Genomic DNA, 17042 nt, shown 5'->3' with positions numbered 1-17042 from the left:
GCAACAAAACTGCAAGTTTTATGGACTTCCATCAGAAGATCCTTTTCAGTTCTTAACTGAATTCTTGCAGATCTGTGATACTATTAAGACCAATGGGGTTGATCCCGAGGTCTACAGGCTTATGCTTTTCCCATTTGCTGTAAGAGACAGAGCTAGAATATGGTTGGACTCTCAACCTAAAGACAGCCTAAACTATTGGGATAAGCTGGTCACGGCTTTCTTAGCCAAGTTCTTTCCTCCTCAAAAGCTTAGCAAGCTTAGAGTGGATGTTCAAACTTTCAGACAAAAGGAAGGTGAATCCCTCTATGAAGCTTGGGAGAGATACAAGGAACTGACCAAAAAGTGTCCTTCTGACATACTTTCAGAATGGACCATCCTGGATATATTCTATGATGGTCTGTCTGAATTATCATTGCTGTCATTAGACCATTCTGCAGGTGGATCCATTCACCTAAAGAAAACGCCTGCAGAAGCTCAAGAACTCATTGACATGGTTGCAAATAACCAGTTCATGTACACTTCTGAAAGAAATTCTGTGAGTAATGAGACACCTCAGAGGAAATGAGTTCTTGAAATTGATACTCTGAATGCCATATTGGCTCAAAATAAAATATTGACTCAGCAAGTCAATATGATCTCTCAGAGTCTGAATGGATTGAAGGAATCATCCAACAGTACTAAAGAGGCATCTTCTGAAGAAGAAGCTTATGATCCTGAAAACCCTGCAATAGCAGAGGTGAATTACATGGGTGAACCCTATGGAAACACCTATAATCCCTCATGGAGAAATCATCCAAATTTCTCATGTAAGGATCAATAGAAGCCTCAACAAGGCTTTAATAATGGTAGAAGAAATAGGTTTAGTAATAGTAAGCCTTTTCCATTATCCACTCAGCAACAGACAGAGAATTCTGAGTAGAATCCATCTAGCTTAGCAAATATAGTCTCTAATCTATCTAAGACCACTGTGAGTTTCATGAATGAAACAAGGTCCTCCATTAGAAATTTGGAGGCACAAGTGGACCAGCTGAGTAAAAGAGTCACTAAAACTCCTCCTAGTACTCTCCCAAGCAATACAGAAGAGAATCCAAAGAGAGAGTGCAAGGCCATTGATTTGACCATCATGGCCGAACCTACAAGGGAAGAGGAGGACGTGAATCCTAGTGAGGAAGACCTCCTGGGACGTCCAGTGACCAATAAGGAGTATCCCTTTGAGGAACCAAAGGAATCTGAGGCTCATCTAGAGACCATAGAGATTCCATTGAACCTCCTTCTGCCCTTCATGAGCTCTGATGAGTATTCTTCCTCTGAAGAGGATGAAGACATTACTGAAGAGCAAGTTGCTAAATACCTTTGTACAATCATGAAGTTGAATGCCAAATTATTTGGTAATGAGATTTGGGAAGATGAACCTCCCTTTCTCACCAATGAACTGAATGCATTGGATAGGCAGAAATTATCTCAAAAGAAACAGGATCCTGGCAAATTCTTAATACCCTGTACCATAGGCACCATGACCTTTGAGAAGGCTCTGTGTGACCTGGGGTCAGAAATAAACTTAATGCCACTCTCTGTAATAGAGAAACTTGGAATCTTTGAGGTGTAAGCTGTCAGAATCTCTTTAGAGATGGCAGACAACTCAAGAAAACAGGCTTATGGACAAGTAGAGGACGTGTCAGTAAAGGTTGAAGGCCTTTACATCCCTGCTGATTTCATAATCCTAGACACTAGGAAGGAAGAGGATGAATCCATCATCCTTGGAAGACCCTTCCTAGCCACAGCAAGAGCTGTGATTGATGTGGACAGAGAAGAGTTGATCCTTCAACTGAAAGAGGACAACCTTATGTTTAAAACTCAAGGATCTCCTTCTGTAACCATGGAGAGGAAGCATAAAAAGCTTCTCTCACTGCAGAGTCAACTAAAGTCCCCACAGTCAAATTCTAAGTTTGGTGTTGGGAGGCCACAACCAAACTCTAAGTTTGGTGTTGAACCCCCACATTCAAACTCTAAGTTTGGTGTTGGGAGGTTCCAACCTTGCTCTGATTATCTGTGAGGCTCCATGAGAGCTCACTGTCAAGCTATTGACATTAAAGAAGCGCTTGTTGGGAGGCAACCTAATGTTATTTAATCATATCTATTTTATTTTCTTTTTGTTATTTCGTGTTTTATTAGGTTGATGATCATGTGAAGTCACAAAAACTATTGAAAAATCAAAAACAGAATGAAAAATAGCATTGAAAATAGCACACCCTGGAGGAGAGCAGTCTGCCGTTTAAACGCCAGAAACAAGCATCTGTCTGGCGTTTAACGCCAGAAACAGGCACCAAGCTGGCATTTAACGCCAGAAACAAGCATCTGCCTGGCGTTAAACTCCAGAAACAAGCTACATTTGGGTGTTTAACGCCAGAAACAGGCAGCAGTCTGGCGTTAAACGCCAGGATTGCACAGCAAAGGCATTTTACACGCCTAATTGGAGCAGGGATGCTAAGTCCTTGTCCCTACTTGATCTGTGGACCCCACAGGATCCCCATATTTTCTTCTCTCCTCTTCACACCTATTCATAACTCTCTTCCCCAAATACCCTTCACCAATCACCTCAATCACTCTTTCCCATCACTTCTTCACCACTCATATCCATCCTCTCTTCCCCATAAACCCCACGTACCTTCAAAATTCAAACTAATTTCCCTCCCAAACCCAACCCTAATGGCCAAACCCTACACCTCCCTCACTCCTATATAAACCCCTCACTCCTTCTTTATTTTCACACAATACAACCCTCTCTTCTTCTCCTTGGCCAAATACATCTTCTTCCCCCATCTCCTCCATTTTCTTCTTCTTCTATTACTTTCCTTCTTCTTTTTCTCGGGAACGAGCAAACATTTTAAGTTTGGTGTGGTAAAAGCATAGCTTTTTGTTTTTCCATAACCATTTATGGCACCTAAGGCCAGAGAAACCTCTAGAAAGAGGAAATAGAAGGCAATTGCTTCCACCTCTGAGTCATGGGAGATGGAGAGATTCATCTCAAAGGTCCATCAAGACCACTTCTATGAAGTTATGGCCAAGAAGAAAGTGATCCCTGAGGTTCCTTTCAAGCTCAAAAAGAATGAGTATCCGAAGATCCGACTTGAGATCCAAAGAAGAGGTTGGGAAGTTTTTACCAACCCCATTCAACAAGTCGGGATCCTAATGGTTCAAGAGTTCTATGCAAACGCATGGATCACTATGAACCATGATCAAAGTGTGAACCCGAATCCAAAGCATTGGCTTACCATGGTTCAGGGGAAATACTTAGATTTCAGTCCAGAAAATGTAAGGCTGGCGTTCAACTTGCCAATGATGGAAGAGAATGCACGCCCCTACACAAGAAGGGTCAACTTTGATCAAAAGTTGGACCAAGTCCTCATAGACATATGTGAGGAAGGAGCTCAATGGAAAATTGACTCAAGAGGGAAGCTGGTTCAACTAAGAAGGCATGACCTCAAGCCCGTGGCTAGGGGATGGCTAGAGTTCATTCAATGCTCAATCATTCCTACTAGTAACCGGTCTGAAGTTACTATAGACTGGGCCATCATGATCCATAGTATCATGATTAGAGAGGAGGTGGAAGTTCATGAGATTATACCTCAAGAACTTTACAAGGTGGCTGACAAGTCCTCCACTTGGGCAAGGTTAGCCTTTCCTCACCTCATATGCCACCTCTGCAATTCGGCTGGAATTGACATAGAGGGAGACATCTTCATTGAAGAGGACAAGCCCATCACTAAGAAAAGGATGGAGCAAATAAGAGATCATGGACCTCAATATGAGCATGAGAAAATTCCTCACCATGAAATCCCTGAGATGCCTCAAGGGATGAACTTTCCTCCACAAAATTATTGGGAGCAAATCAACACTTCCCTAGGAGAATTAAATTCCAACATGGGACAACTAAGGGTGGAGCACCAAGAGCACTCCATTATCCTCCATGAGATTAGAGAAGATTAAAAAGCCATGAAGGAGGAGCAACAAAGGCAAGGAAGAAACATAGAGGAGCTCAAAAGCACCATTGGTTCTTCAAGAAGAGGAAGACGCCACCCTCACTAAGGTGGACTCATTCCTTAATCTCCTTGTCTATTTATTTTCTGTTTTCGGTTTCCATGCTTCATGTTTAATTATGTTTGTGTCTTTACTATATGATCATTTATGTTTAAGTGTCTATGTCTTAAAGCTATGAATGTCCTATGAATCCATCACCTCTCTTAAATGAAAACTGTTTTAAAAACAAAAGAATAAGAAGTACAGGGTTTCGAATTCATCCTTGAAACTAGTTTAATTATTTTGATGTGGTGACAATACTTTTTATTTTCTGAACTAATGCTTGAACAGTGCATATGTCTTTTGATATTGTGGTTTATGAATATTAAATATGTTGGCTCTTAAAAGAATGATGAAAAGGAGAAATGTTATTTGATAATCTAAAAAATCATAAAAATGATTCTTGAAGCAAGAAAAAGCAGTGAATACAAAAGCTTGCAGAAAAAAAAGAGAAAAAAAATAGCAAAAAAAGAAAGAAAAAGAAAAAAAGTAAGCAGAAAAAGCCAAAAGCTCTTTAAACCAAAAGGCAAGAGCAAAAAGCCAATAGCCCTTAAAACCAAAAGGCAAGGGTAATTAAAAAGGATCCAAGGCTTTGAGCATCAGTGGATAGGAGGGCCTAAAGGAATAAAATCCTGGCCTAAGCGGCTAAACCAAGCTGTCCCTAACCATGTGCTTGTGGCGTGAAGGTGTCAAGTGAAAATTTGAGACTGAGTGGTTAAAGTCAAGGTCCAAAGCAAAAAAAAAGAGTGTGCTTAAGAACCCTGGACACCTCTAATTGGGGACTTTAGCAAAGCTGAGTTACAATCTGAAAAGGTTCACCCAGTTATGTGTCTGTGCATTTATGTATCCGGTGGTAATACTGGAAAACAAAGTGCTTAGGGCCACGGCCAAGACTCATAAAGTAGCTGTGTACAAGAATCAACACACTGAACTAGGAGAATCAATAACACTATCTGAACTCTGAGTTCCTATAGATGCCAATCATTCTGAACTTCAATGGATAAAGTGAGATGCCAAAACTATTCAAAAGGCAAAAAGCTACAAGTCCCGCTCATCTGATTGGAACTAAGTTTCATTGATATTTTGGAATTTATAGTATATTCTCTTCTTTTTATCCTATTTGATTTTCATTTGCTTGGGGACAAGCAACAATTTAAGTTTGGTGTTGTGAAGAGCGGATAATTTATACGCTTTTTGGCATTGTTTTTACTTAGTTTTCTGTATAATTCAGTTAGTTTTTAGCATATTTTTATTAGTTTTTAAATAAAAATCACATTTCTGGACTTTACTATGAGCTTGTGTGTTTTTCTATGATTTCAGGTATTTTCTGACTGAAATTGAGGGACTTGAGCAAAAATAAGATTCAGAGGTTGAAGAAGGACTGCAGATGCTGTTGGATTCTGACCTCCCTGCACTCAAAGAGGATTTTCTGGAGCTACAGAACTCTAAATGGCGTGCACTCAATTGATTTGGAAAGTAGACATCCAGGGATTTCCAGAAATATATAATAGTCTATACTTCGCCTGAGTTTAGACGACGTAAACTGGTGTTCAACGCCAGTTCCATGCTGCATTCTGGAGTTAAACTCCAGAAACAGGTTGCAAAGTGGAGTTAAACGCCAGAAACAGGTTACAAACTGGCGTTCAACTCCAAGAGAAGCCTCTACACATGTAAAGCTCAATGCTCAGCCCAATCACACACCAAGTGGGCCCCAGGAGTGGATTTCTGCATTATTTACTCATTTCTGTAAACCCTAGTAACTAGTTTAGCATAAATAGAACTTTTTACTATTGTATTTACATCTTTAGTTTCATCTTTAGATCACGTTTGGGGGCTGGCCTCTCGGCCATGCCTGGACCTTCATCACTTATATATTTTCAACGGTAGAGTTTCTACACACCATAGATTAAGGTGTGGAGCTCTGCTGTTCCTCATGAATTAATACAAAGTACTATCATTTTTCTATTCAATTCAAGCTTATTCCGATTCTAAGATATTCATTCGCACTTCAATATGAATGTGATGATCGTGACAGTCATCATCATTCCCAACTATGAATGCGTGCCTGACAACCACTTCCGTTCTACCTTTGATTGAATGAGTATCTCTGGGATTCCTTAATCAAAATCTTCGTGGTATAAGTTAGAATCCATGGACGGCCATTCTTGTGATCCGAAAAGTCTAAACCTTATCTGTGTTATTCCGAGTAGGATCTGGGAAGGGATGGCTGCGACAAGCTTCAAACTCGCGAGTGCTGGGCGTAGTGACAGACGCAAAAGGATCAATAGATCCTATTCCAGTATGATCGAGAACCGACAGATGATTAGCCATGTAGTGACAGCGTATTGGACCATTTTCACTGAGAGGACAGGATGTAGCCATTGACAACGGTGATGCCTAACATACAGCTTGCCATAGAAGGGAGTATGAATGATTGGATGAAGATAATAGGAAAGCAGAGGTTCAGGAGGAACGAACGCATCTCTATACGCTTATCTGAAATTCTCACCAATGAATTACATAAGTATCACTATCTTTATTTTATATTTATCTTTTAATTATTTAATCTCTATAATCAATTGAATCCGCCTGACTGAGATTTACAAGGTGACCATAGCTTGCTTCAAGCCGACAATCTCCGTGGGATCGACCCTTACTCACGTAAGGTTTATTACTTGGACGACCCAGTGCACTTGCTGGTTAGTTGTGTGAAGTTGTGACAAAGAACTAAGATTATGAACGTGCGTATTGAGTTTTTAGCGTCATTACCAAGGAATGGAACCGTCACGATTTCCGCGCACCAAGGATAAACGACGTAAACTGGCGTTCAACGCCAGTTCCATATTGTATTCTGGCGTTAAACGCCAGAAACAAGTTACAAGTTGGAGTTAAACGCCAGAAACTGGTTACAACCTGGCGTTTAACTCTGGAAACAGCCTAGGCACGTGTAAAGCTCAAGTCTCAGCCCCAGCACACACTAAGTGGGCCCCAGAAGTGGATTTCTGCACTATCTATCTTAGTTTACTCATTTTTTGTAAACCTAGGTTACTAGTTTAGTATTTAAACAACTTTCACCACCCCAGAAGGAAGTGATGAGCACACCTAAAAGGGAGGAGGAATTCCCTAAGCTTGAGCTCAAACCCTTGCCTCCTTCTCTAAAATATGTATTCTTAGGTGAAAATGATTTATATTCAGTGATTATTAGCTCTTCCTTGAAGCTTGGAGAGGAAGAGGCACTTATCTCAGTACTCAGGAGGCATAAAATAGCTCTTGGATGGACCATTGGTGATTTAAAGGGGATTAATCCAACCAAGTATATGCACAAGATCCTTTTTGAAGATGACGCTAAACCGGTTGTGCAACCACAAAGGAGACTAAATCCAACTATAAAAGTGGTAGTCCAAAAAGAGGTAATGAAACTATGGGAAGCCAGCATTATTTATCCTATTTCTGACAGCCCTTGGGTAAGTCCTGTGTAGGTAGTTCCCAAGAAAGGAGGGATGACAGTGATCAAGAATGAAAAGAATGAGCTAATTCCTACAAGAACAGTCACAGGATAGAGAATATGCATAGACTACAGGGGGCTCAACACTACTACAAGGAAGGATCACTTCTTCTTGCCTTTCATTGATCAGATGCTTGAGTGGTTAGCTAGTCATGCTTTTTATTATTTTCTAGATGGATATTCTGGATATAATCAAATTGCAGTGGACTCTCAAGATCAAGAGAAGACAGCATTCACATGCCCTTTTGGAGTATTTGCTTATAGGAGAATGCCATTTGGACTTTGTAATGCTCCAGCAACTTTTCAGAGGTGTATGCTTTCAATTTTTTTTGATATGGTTGAAAAGTTCATTGAGGTATTTATGGATGATTTTTTTGTTTTTGGTAATTCTTTTGAATCCTGTCTTAAGAATTTATCTCTAGTCTTGAAACGGTGTCAAAAATCAAACCTTGTTTTAAATTGGGAAAATGTCATTTTATGGTTACAGAAGGTATTATTCTTGGACACTGAATTTCAAGCAAGGGGATTGAGGTTGATAGAGCAAAGGTGGAGGTAATTAAAAAATTACCACCACCATCTAATGTTAAGGCAGTCAGGAGTTTCTTGGGTCATGTAGGATTTTATAGAAGATTTAGAAAAGGATTTTTCAAAAATTGATAAACCATTGAGCAACCTATTAGTTGTTGATATTCCTTTTGTGTTTGATGCTGAATGCCTGCATGCTTTTGAAACTCTGAAAGCAAATCTTACCTCTGCTCCCATTATAGCTCCTCCTGATTGGGATTTACCATTTGAATTAATGTGTGATGCTAGTGATTTTGCTATAGGAGCTGTTTTAGGATAGAGGCATGGCAAGCTTATACATGTCATTTACTATGCCAGCCATGTGTTAAATGATGCTCAAAGAAATTGCACAACTACAGAGAAAGAATTATTAGCTATTGTATATGCTGTTGATAAGTTTAGATCCTATTTAATTGGTTCTAAGGTTATTGTAAATAACTGCTTTGAAGTACCTTCTAACCAAATAGGATTCTAAACCAAGATTAATAAGATGGGTGTTACTCCTTCAGGAGGTTGATATTGAGATAAAATACAGGAAAGGGTCAGAAAATCAAGTAGCTGACCACCTTTCCAGAATTGAACCTGAAGCAGGAGTGCAGTCACCCACAGCTGTAGCTGAGACATTCCCGGATGAGCAACTGTTCCTCATTCAGCAGGCTCCATAGTTTGCAGACATTGCAAATTACAAAGCCATGAATTTCATTCCAAAGGAGTACAGTAGACAACAAGTAAAGAAGCTACTAACTGATTCAAAGTACTACTTTTGGGAGGAGCCATACCTTTTTAGAAGATGCTCAGATGGTATAATCCGGAGATGTGTTCCAGATGGAGAAATACAACAGATTCTTTGGTACTGTCATGGTTCTAATTATAGAGGTCACTTTGGTGGTGAAAGGACAGCTACAAAGGTCCTTCAGAGCGGGTTTTACCCGTCGACTCTCTTCAGGGATTCAAGAGCATTTGTAAAGAGTTGTGAGATGTGAAAGAACTAAGAATCTCCCTGCCAACCATGAGATGCCATAGCACGGGATTCTTGAGGTTGAGTTATTTGATGTCTAGGGTATTGATTTCAATTGACCTTTTCCTCCCTCATATTCCAACAACTATATTTTGGTGGCAGTTGATTATGTGTCCAAGTGGGTGGAAGTTGTGGCTTGATGAGCGGATAATTTATACGCTTTTTGGCATTGTTTTTAGTATGTTTTTAGTATGTTTTAGTTAGTTTTTATTATATTTTTATTAGTTTTTAAATAAAAATTACATTTCTGGACTTTACTATGAGTTTATATGTTTTTCTATGATTTCAGGTATTTTCTGGCTGAAATTGAGGGACCTAAGCAAAAATTTGATTCAGAGGCTGAAAAAGGACTGCAGATGCTGTTGGATTCTGACCTCCCTGCACTCAAAGTGGATTTTCTGGAGCTACAGAAGCCCAATTGGCGCGCTCTCAATTGCGTTGGAAAGTAGACATCCTGAGCTTTCCAGCAATATATAATAGTCCATACTTTGCTTGAGATTTGATGGTCCAAACAGGCGTTCCAAGTCAGCTTAAGAATTCTGGCATCAAAACGCCAGAACTGGCACAAAAGCTGGAGTTAAACGCCCAAACTGGCACAAAAGCTGGCGTTTAACTCCAAGAAAAGTCTCTATACATGGAAGCTTTAATGCTCAGCCCAAGCACACACCAAGTGGGCCTGGAAGAATATTTCTGCATTAATTACTTATTTCTGTAAACCCTAGGCTACTAGTTCTCTATAAATAGGACCTTTTGCTATTGTATTTTCATACTTTTGATAGACCTTTTCACGTTTGGGGGCTGGCCTCACAGCCATGCCTAGACCTTGTTCTTATGTATTTTCAACGGTGGAGTTTCTACACACCATAGATTAAGGTGTGGAGCTCTGCTGTTCTTCATGAATTAATGCAAAGTACTACTATTTTTCTATTCAATTCACGTCTACTTCTTCTCTAAGATATTCATTCGCATCCAAGAACATGATGAATGTGATGATTATGTGACACTCATCACCATTCTCCCCTATGAACGCGTGCCTGACAACCACTTCCATTCTACATGCAAACAAGCTTGAATGTGTATCTCTTGGGTTTCTAATCTAAGATTAGAACCTTCGTGGTATAGGCTAGAATTATTGGCGGTCATTCCTGAGATCCGGAACGTCTAAACCTTGTCTGTGATATTCTGAGTAGGATCTGGGAAGGGATGACTGTGACGAGCTTCAAACTCGCGAGTGTTGGGCATGTGACAGACGCAAAAGGATCAATGGATCCTATTCCAACATGATCGAGAACCGACAAATGATTAGCCGTACGGTGACAGCGTGCGTAGAACATTTTCACTGAGAAGACGGGAAGTAGCCATTGACAACGGTGATGCCCAACATAAAGCTTGCCATGGAAGGGAGTATGAATGATTGAAAGAAGGCAATGGGAAAGCAGAGGTTCAAGAGGAACAAAGCATCTTCATACGCTTATCTGAAATTCTCACCAATGAATTACATAAGTATCTCTATCTTTATCTTATTTTATGTTTTATTCATCTTTTAATTATCAATCCTTCATAACCATTTGAATCCGCCTGACTGAGATTTACAAGATGACCATAGCTTGCTTCAAGCCGACAATCTCCGTGGGATCGACCTTTACTCACGTAAGGTATTACTTGGACGACCCAGTGCACTTGCTGGTTAGTTGTGCGGAATTGTGACAAAGTGTGATTCACGTTTGAGAGCTCCAAGTCTTTGGCACTGTTGTTGATGATCACAATTTCGTGCATCAAGTTTTTGGCACCGTTGCCGGGTATTGTTCTAGTTTGGACAACTGACGATTCATCTTGTTGCTTAGATTAGGTAATTTTACTTTTTATTTTCGAAAAAAATTTTAAAATACAAAAAAAAAATTTTATTTTGTTCTTCAGAGTTTTTAAGAATGAATTCTAGAGTTTCATGACGATCTGTTGAAGTCTGGCTGGCTGTGAAGCCATGTCTAATCTTATTGGACCGAGGTTTCAACTTATCATCACAAGAGCTTGTTGATTTCTATCAATTTTGCTGTTGTTAGCAATGATCTGCTAAAGCTTGGCTGGCCATTGGCCATGTCTAGTATTTTGGACCGGAGCTTTTATTGAAAGCTTGGCTGGCTATTAAGCCATGTCTAATTCCTGGACCGGAGTCTTAGACTAGCATTGCAATGATTCCTGGAACTCTTATTAAAAATTTTGAACCCCTTTATTTTCTTTTCCATTCAATTTTTGAAAAATCACAAAAATTTTTTTTTATAAAACCATAAAAATAAAAAATATTTTATGTTTCTTGTTTAAGTCTAATATCAATTTTTAAGTTTGGTGTCAATTGCATGTCTTTATTCTTCTTGCATTTTTTGAATATATGCATTATGTTCTTCATTGATCTTCAAGTTGTTCTTGATGATTTCAGTGCTCTGATAAAAAAAATTTTATAAAACCATAAAAATAAAAAATATTTTATGTTTCTTGTTTAAGTCTAATATCAATTTTTAAGTTTGGTGTCAATTGCATGTCTTTATTCTTCTTGCATTTTTTGAATATATGCATTATGTTCTTCATTGATCTTCAAGTTGTTCTTGATGATTTCAGTGCTCTGATCTTTGATTTCTCTTATTCTGTGTCTTTTGTTATTTCTTACATGCATTTTCAAATTATTATAGTCCTTAGTATACAAACTTCTAAGTTTGGTGTCATGCATGCATTGTTTATTTGATCTTAGTTGCATTTTTTATTGTTTCTCATCATTAAAAATTCAAAAATATTTTCAAAATTGTGTCTTTTCAAGTCAATAATACAGAGAATTGAAGATTTAGAACATTCAGCAGAGGAATTACACAGAAAAAGCTGGGCATTCAAAACGCCCAGTGAAGAAGGAAAACTGGTGTTTAAACGGCAGCCAGGGTACTTGGCTGGGCGTTAAACGCCCAAAAAGGTAGGATTTTGGGCGTTAAACGCCAGAATGGATGCCATTCTGGGCGTTTAAAGCCAGGATGACACTAGAGGGAAGATTTTGTTTTTAATTCAAATTTTTTTCAAGTTTTCATAATTTTTCAAAATCAAATCTTTTTCAAATCATATCTTTTCAATCATATCTCTTCAAAATCAATTTCTTTCCATTTTTTTAATTATTATTATTTTCGAAAATCCCTGCTACAATTAATGATTTACTTCAAAATTTTCAAGTTGTTACTTGCCTATTAAGAAAGGATCAAATTTTAAATTTTAGAATCATATCTTTTAATTTCTTGTTAGTCAAGTAATCAACTTTAATTTTAAAACTTTCTTTTTTAATTTGATTTTCAATCATATCTTCTCAATCATATCTTTTCAATCACATCTTTTTCAAAATTAATTTTCAATCATATCTTTTTAATTTCTAATTTCAAAATCTTTTTCAAAATCACTTAATTTCTTTCCCAAACTTAATTTTCGAAAATCTCAATCATTTTTTCGAAATTCTTTCAAAATCTTTTACTATTAATTTGGAAAATTCTTCCCCTCTTCTCACATCTTTCTATTTAAGGGACTAATACTCCTCCTCAATATGTAATTCGAACTCTATCCCTCTTGATAAGTTCGAATTCTCTTCTATCTATCTTCTCCTTCTATTCTTCTTTTCCTCTGACACCTCAAGGAATTTTTATACTGTGACATAGAGGATTCCATACTTTCTTGTTCTCTTCTCTTTCATATGAGCAGGAGCAAAGATAAAGGCATTCTTGTTCAAGCTGATCCTGAACCTGAAAGGACTTTGAAGAGAAAACTAAGAGAAGCTAAAGCACAAATCCCTCTAGAGGGCCTGACAGAGCTTTTCAAAGAAGAAGAAGCATGGCATCCGAAAACAACAATGCTAACAATGCAAGGAAGGTGCTTCGTGACTTTACTGCACCTACTCCCGACTTCTATAGGAGAAGCATCTCAATCCATGCCATTGGAGCAAATAACTTTGAGCTTAAGCCTCAATTATTTTCTCTAATGCAACATGATTTCAAGTTTCATGGACTTCCATTGGAAGATCCTCATCAGTTCTTAGCTGAATTCTTGCAAATCTGTGACACTGTCAAGACTAATGGGGTTGATCTTGAGGTCTACAGACTTATGCTCTTCCCTTTTGCTGTAAGAGACAGAGTTAGGACATGGTTGGATTCACAACCCAAAGAAAGCCTGAACTCTTGGGAAAAGCTAGTCAATGCCTTCTTGGCAAAGTTCTTTCCACCTCAAAAATTGAGCAAACTTAGAGCGGAAGTCCAAACCTTCAGACAGAAGGAAGGAGAATCCCTCTATGAAGCTTGAGAAAGATACAAGTAATTGATCAGAAGGTGTTCTTCTGACATGCTTTCAGAATGGAGCATCATAGGTATCTTCTATGATGGTCTGTCTGAACTGTCCAAGATGTCATTGGACAGCTCTGCTGGAAGATCTCTTCATCTGAAGAAGACGCCTGCAGAAGCTCAGAAACTCATTGAGATGGTTGCAAATAACTAATTCATGTACACCTCTGAAAGGAATCATGTGAATAATGGGACAAATCAGAAGAAAGAAGTTCTTGAAATTGATACTCTGAATACCATACTAGCTCAGAATAAAATATTGACTCAACAAGTCAATATGATTTCTCAAAGCCTGTCTGGAATGCAAGCTGCACCAGGCAGTACTAAGGAAGCTTCCCCTGAAGAAGAAGCTTATGATCCTGAGAACCCTGCAATGAAAGAGGTGAATTACATGGGATATTCCTATGGAAACACCTATAATCCTTCATGAAAAAATCATCCAAATCTCTCATGGAAGGATCAACAGAGACCTCAACAAGGTTTCAACAACAATGATGGTGGAAAAAACAGGTTTAGCAATAGCAAGCCTTTTCCATCATCTTCTCAGCAACAGAAAGAGAATTCTAAGCAGAGCCATTCTGAATTAGCAACTGTAGTCTCTGATTTAATTAAAACCACTCAAAGTTTCATGACTGAAACAAGGTCCTCCATTAGAAATTTGGAGGCACAAGTGGGTCAGCTGAGTAAGAAAATTACTGAACTCCCTCCTAGTACTCTCCCAAGCAATACAGAAGAGAATCTAAAGAGAGAGTGCAAGGCCATAAACACGTCTGACATGGCCGAACCTGGAGAAGAGGATGAGGCAGTGATCTCCACTGAGGAAAACCTCAATGGACATCTACTGGCCTCCATGAAGTTCCCTAATGAGGAACCATGGAAATCTGAGGCTCACACTGAGACCATAGAGATTCCATTGAATTTACTTTTGCCATTCATGAGCTCTGATGAGTATTCTTCCTCTGAAGAGGATGAAGATGTTACTGAAGAGCAAGTTGCTAAGTATCTTGGAGCAATCATGAAGCTAAATGCCAAGTTATTTGGTAATGAGAATTGGGAGGATGAACCCCCCTTGCTCATCAAAGAACTGGAAGACTTGACTAGGCAGAGATTACCTTTGAAGAGACAAGATCCTGGAAAGTTCTCAATACCTTGTGCCATAGGCACCATGACCTTTGAGAAGGCTCTGTGTGACCTAGGGTCAAGCATAAACCTCATGCCTCTCTCTGTAATGGAGAAGCTAGGGATCATTGAGGTACAAGCTACAAGAATCTCACTGGAGATGGCAGACAATTCAAAGAAACAAGCTTATGGACTTGTAGAAGATGTCTTGGTAAAGGTTGAAGACCACTACATCCCTGCTGATTTCATAATCCTAGAGACTGGGAAGTGTGTGGATGAATCCATCATCCTTGGCAGACCCTTCCTAGCCACAGCAAAAGCTGTGATTGATGTTGACAGAGGAGAATTGATCATTCAAGTGAATGAAGACTCCCTTGTGTTTAAAGCTCAAAGATATCCCTCTGTAACCATGGAGAGGAAGCATGAAAAGCTTCTCTCAATACAGAGTCAGACAGAGCCCCCACAGTCAAACTCTAAGTTTGGTGTTGGGAGGCCACAACCAAACTTTAAGTTTGGTGTTGAACCCTGGTGCACGAAATTGTGATCATCAATGGCGCCAACAACTTGGTACGTACAATTGTAATCTCAACTCTTTATCACAACTTCATACAACTAACCAGCAAGTGCACTGGGTCGTCCAAGTAATAAACCTTACGTGAGTAAGGGTCGATCCCACGGAGATTGTCGGCCTGAAGCAAGCTATGGTCACCTTGTAAATCTCAGTTAGGCGGATTCAAATGGGTATGGTGAATTGATAATAAAAACATAAATAAAATATAAACTGGGATAGAGATACTTATGTAATTCATTGGTGAGAATTTCAGATAAGCGTATAGAGATGCTTTCGTTCCTCCTGAACCTCTGCTTTCCTGCTGTCTTCATCTAATCATTCCTACTCCTTTCCATGGCAAGCTTTATGTAGGGCATCACCGTTGTCAATGGCTACATCCCATCCTCTCTGTGAAGATGGTCCAATGCACTGTCACTGCATGGCTAATCATCTGTCGGTTCTCGATCATACTGGAATGGGATTTACTATCCTTTTGCGTCTGTCACTACGCCCAGCGCTCGCGAGTTTGAAGCTCGTCACAGCCATCCCTTCCCAGATCCTACTCAGAATACCACAGACAAGGTTTAGACTTTTTGGATCTCTGGAATGGCCATCCATGGGTTCTAACTTATACCACGAAGATTCCAATATCTCGGACTCGGTCCTCTGTACTAGATATCTAAGAGATATTCATTCTAGCTTGTTTGCATGTAGAACGGAAGTGTTTGTCAGGCACGCGTTCCTAAGTGAGAATGATGATGAGCGTCACATAATCATCACATTCATCATGTTCTTAGGTGCGAATGGATATCTTAGAATAGGAATAAGCTTGAATTGAATAGAAAAACAATAGTACTTTGCATTAATTCATGAGGAACAGCAGAGCTCCACACCTTAATCTATGGTGTGTAGAAACTCTACCGTTGAAAATACATAAGTGATGAAGGTCCAGGCATGGCCGAGAGGCCAGCCCCCAAACGTGATCTAAAGATGAAACTGAAGATGTAAATACAATAGTAAAAAGTCCTATTTATACTAAACTAGTTACTAGGGTTTAGAGAAATGAGTAAATGATGCAGAAATCCACTTCTGGGGCCCACTTGGTGTGTGCTTGGGCTGAGCATTGAGCTTTATACATGTAGAGGCTTCTCTTGGAGTTGAACGCCAGTTTGTAACCTGTTTCTGGCGTTTAACTCCACTTTGCAACTTGTTTTTGGCGTTTAACTCCAGAATGCAGCATGGAACTGGCGTTGAACGCCAGTTTGCGTCATCTAAACTCGGGCAAAGTATAGACTATTATATATTGCTGGAAAGCCCTGGATGTCTACTTTCCAACGAAATTGAAAGTGCGCTATTTGGAGTTCTGTAGCTCCAGAAAATCCACTTTGAGTGCAGGGAGTTCAGAATCCAACAACATCTGCAGTCCTTCTTCAACCTCTGAATATGATTTTTGCTCAAGTCCCTCAATTTCAGCCAGAAAATACCTGAAATCACAGAAAAACACACAAACTCATAGTAAAGTCCAGAAATGTGAATTTTAATTAAAAACTAATAAAAATATACTAAAAACTAATTAAATTATACTGAAACTGTGTAAAAACAATGCCAAAAAGCGTATAAATTATCCGCTCATCACAACACCAAACTTAAACTGTTGCTTGTCCCCAAGCAACTAAAAATCAAATAGGATAAAAAGAAGAGAATATACTATAAATTCCAAAATATCAATGAAACTTAGGTCCAATCAGATGAGCGGGACTTGTAGCTTTTTGAAACTTATCTCACTTTATCCATTGAAACTTATCTCACTTTATCCATTGAAGTTCAGAATGATTGGCATCTATAGGAACTTAG

The 17042-nt window shown here is 39.0% G+C and overlaps 1 non-coding gene across 1 annotated transcript; it reads right to left on the bottom strand.

The window, feature by feature from the left end:
* Positions 1-253: 253 nt before the first annotated feature.
* LOC148573662 (small nucleolar RNA R71) lies at positions 254-357 on the bottom strand. The gene has a single exon (XR_015906614.1). It is a non-coding gene; the product is annotated as a small nucleolar RNA R71 (small nucleolar RNA).
* Positions 358-17042: the final 16685 nt, after the last annotated feature.

Source organism: Arachis ipaensis, chromosome B2 (assembly GCF_059453495.1).
Source record: "Arachis ipaensis isolate K30076 ecotype BB chromosome B2, ASM5945349v1, whole genome shotgun sequence".
NCBI lineage: Eukaryota > Viridiplantae > Streptophyta > Magnoliopsida > Fabales > Fabaceae > Arachis > Arachis ipaensis.
Note: the sequence above shows the minus strand (reverse complement) of the source record. Positions and strands in the feature narration are given on the sequence as shown.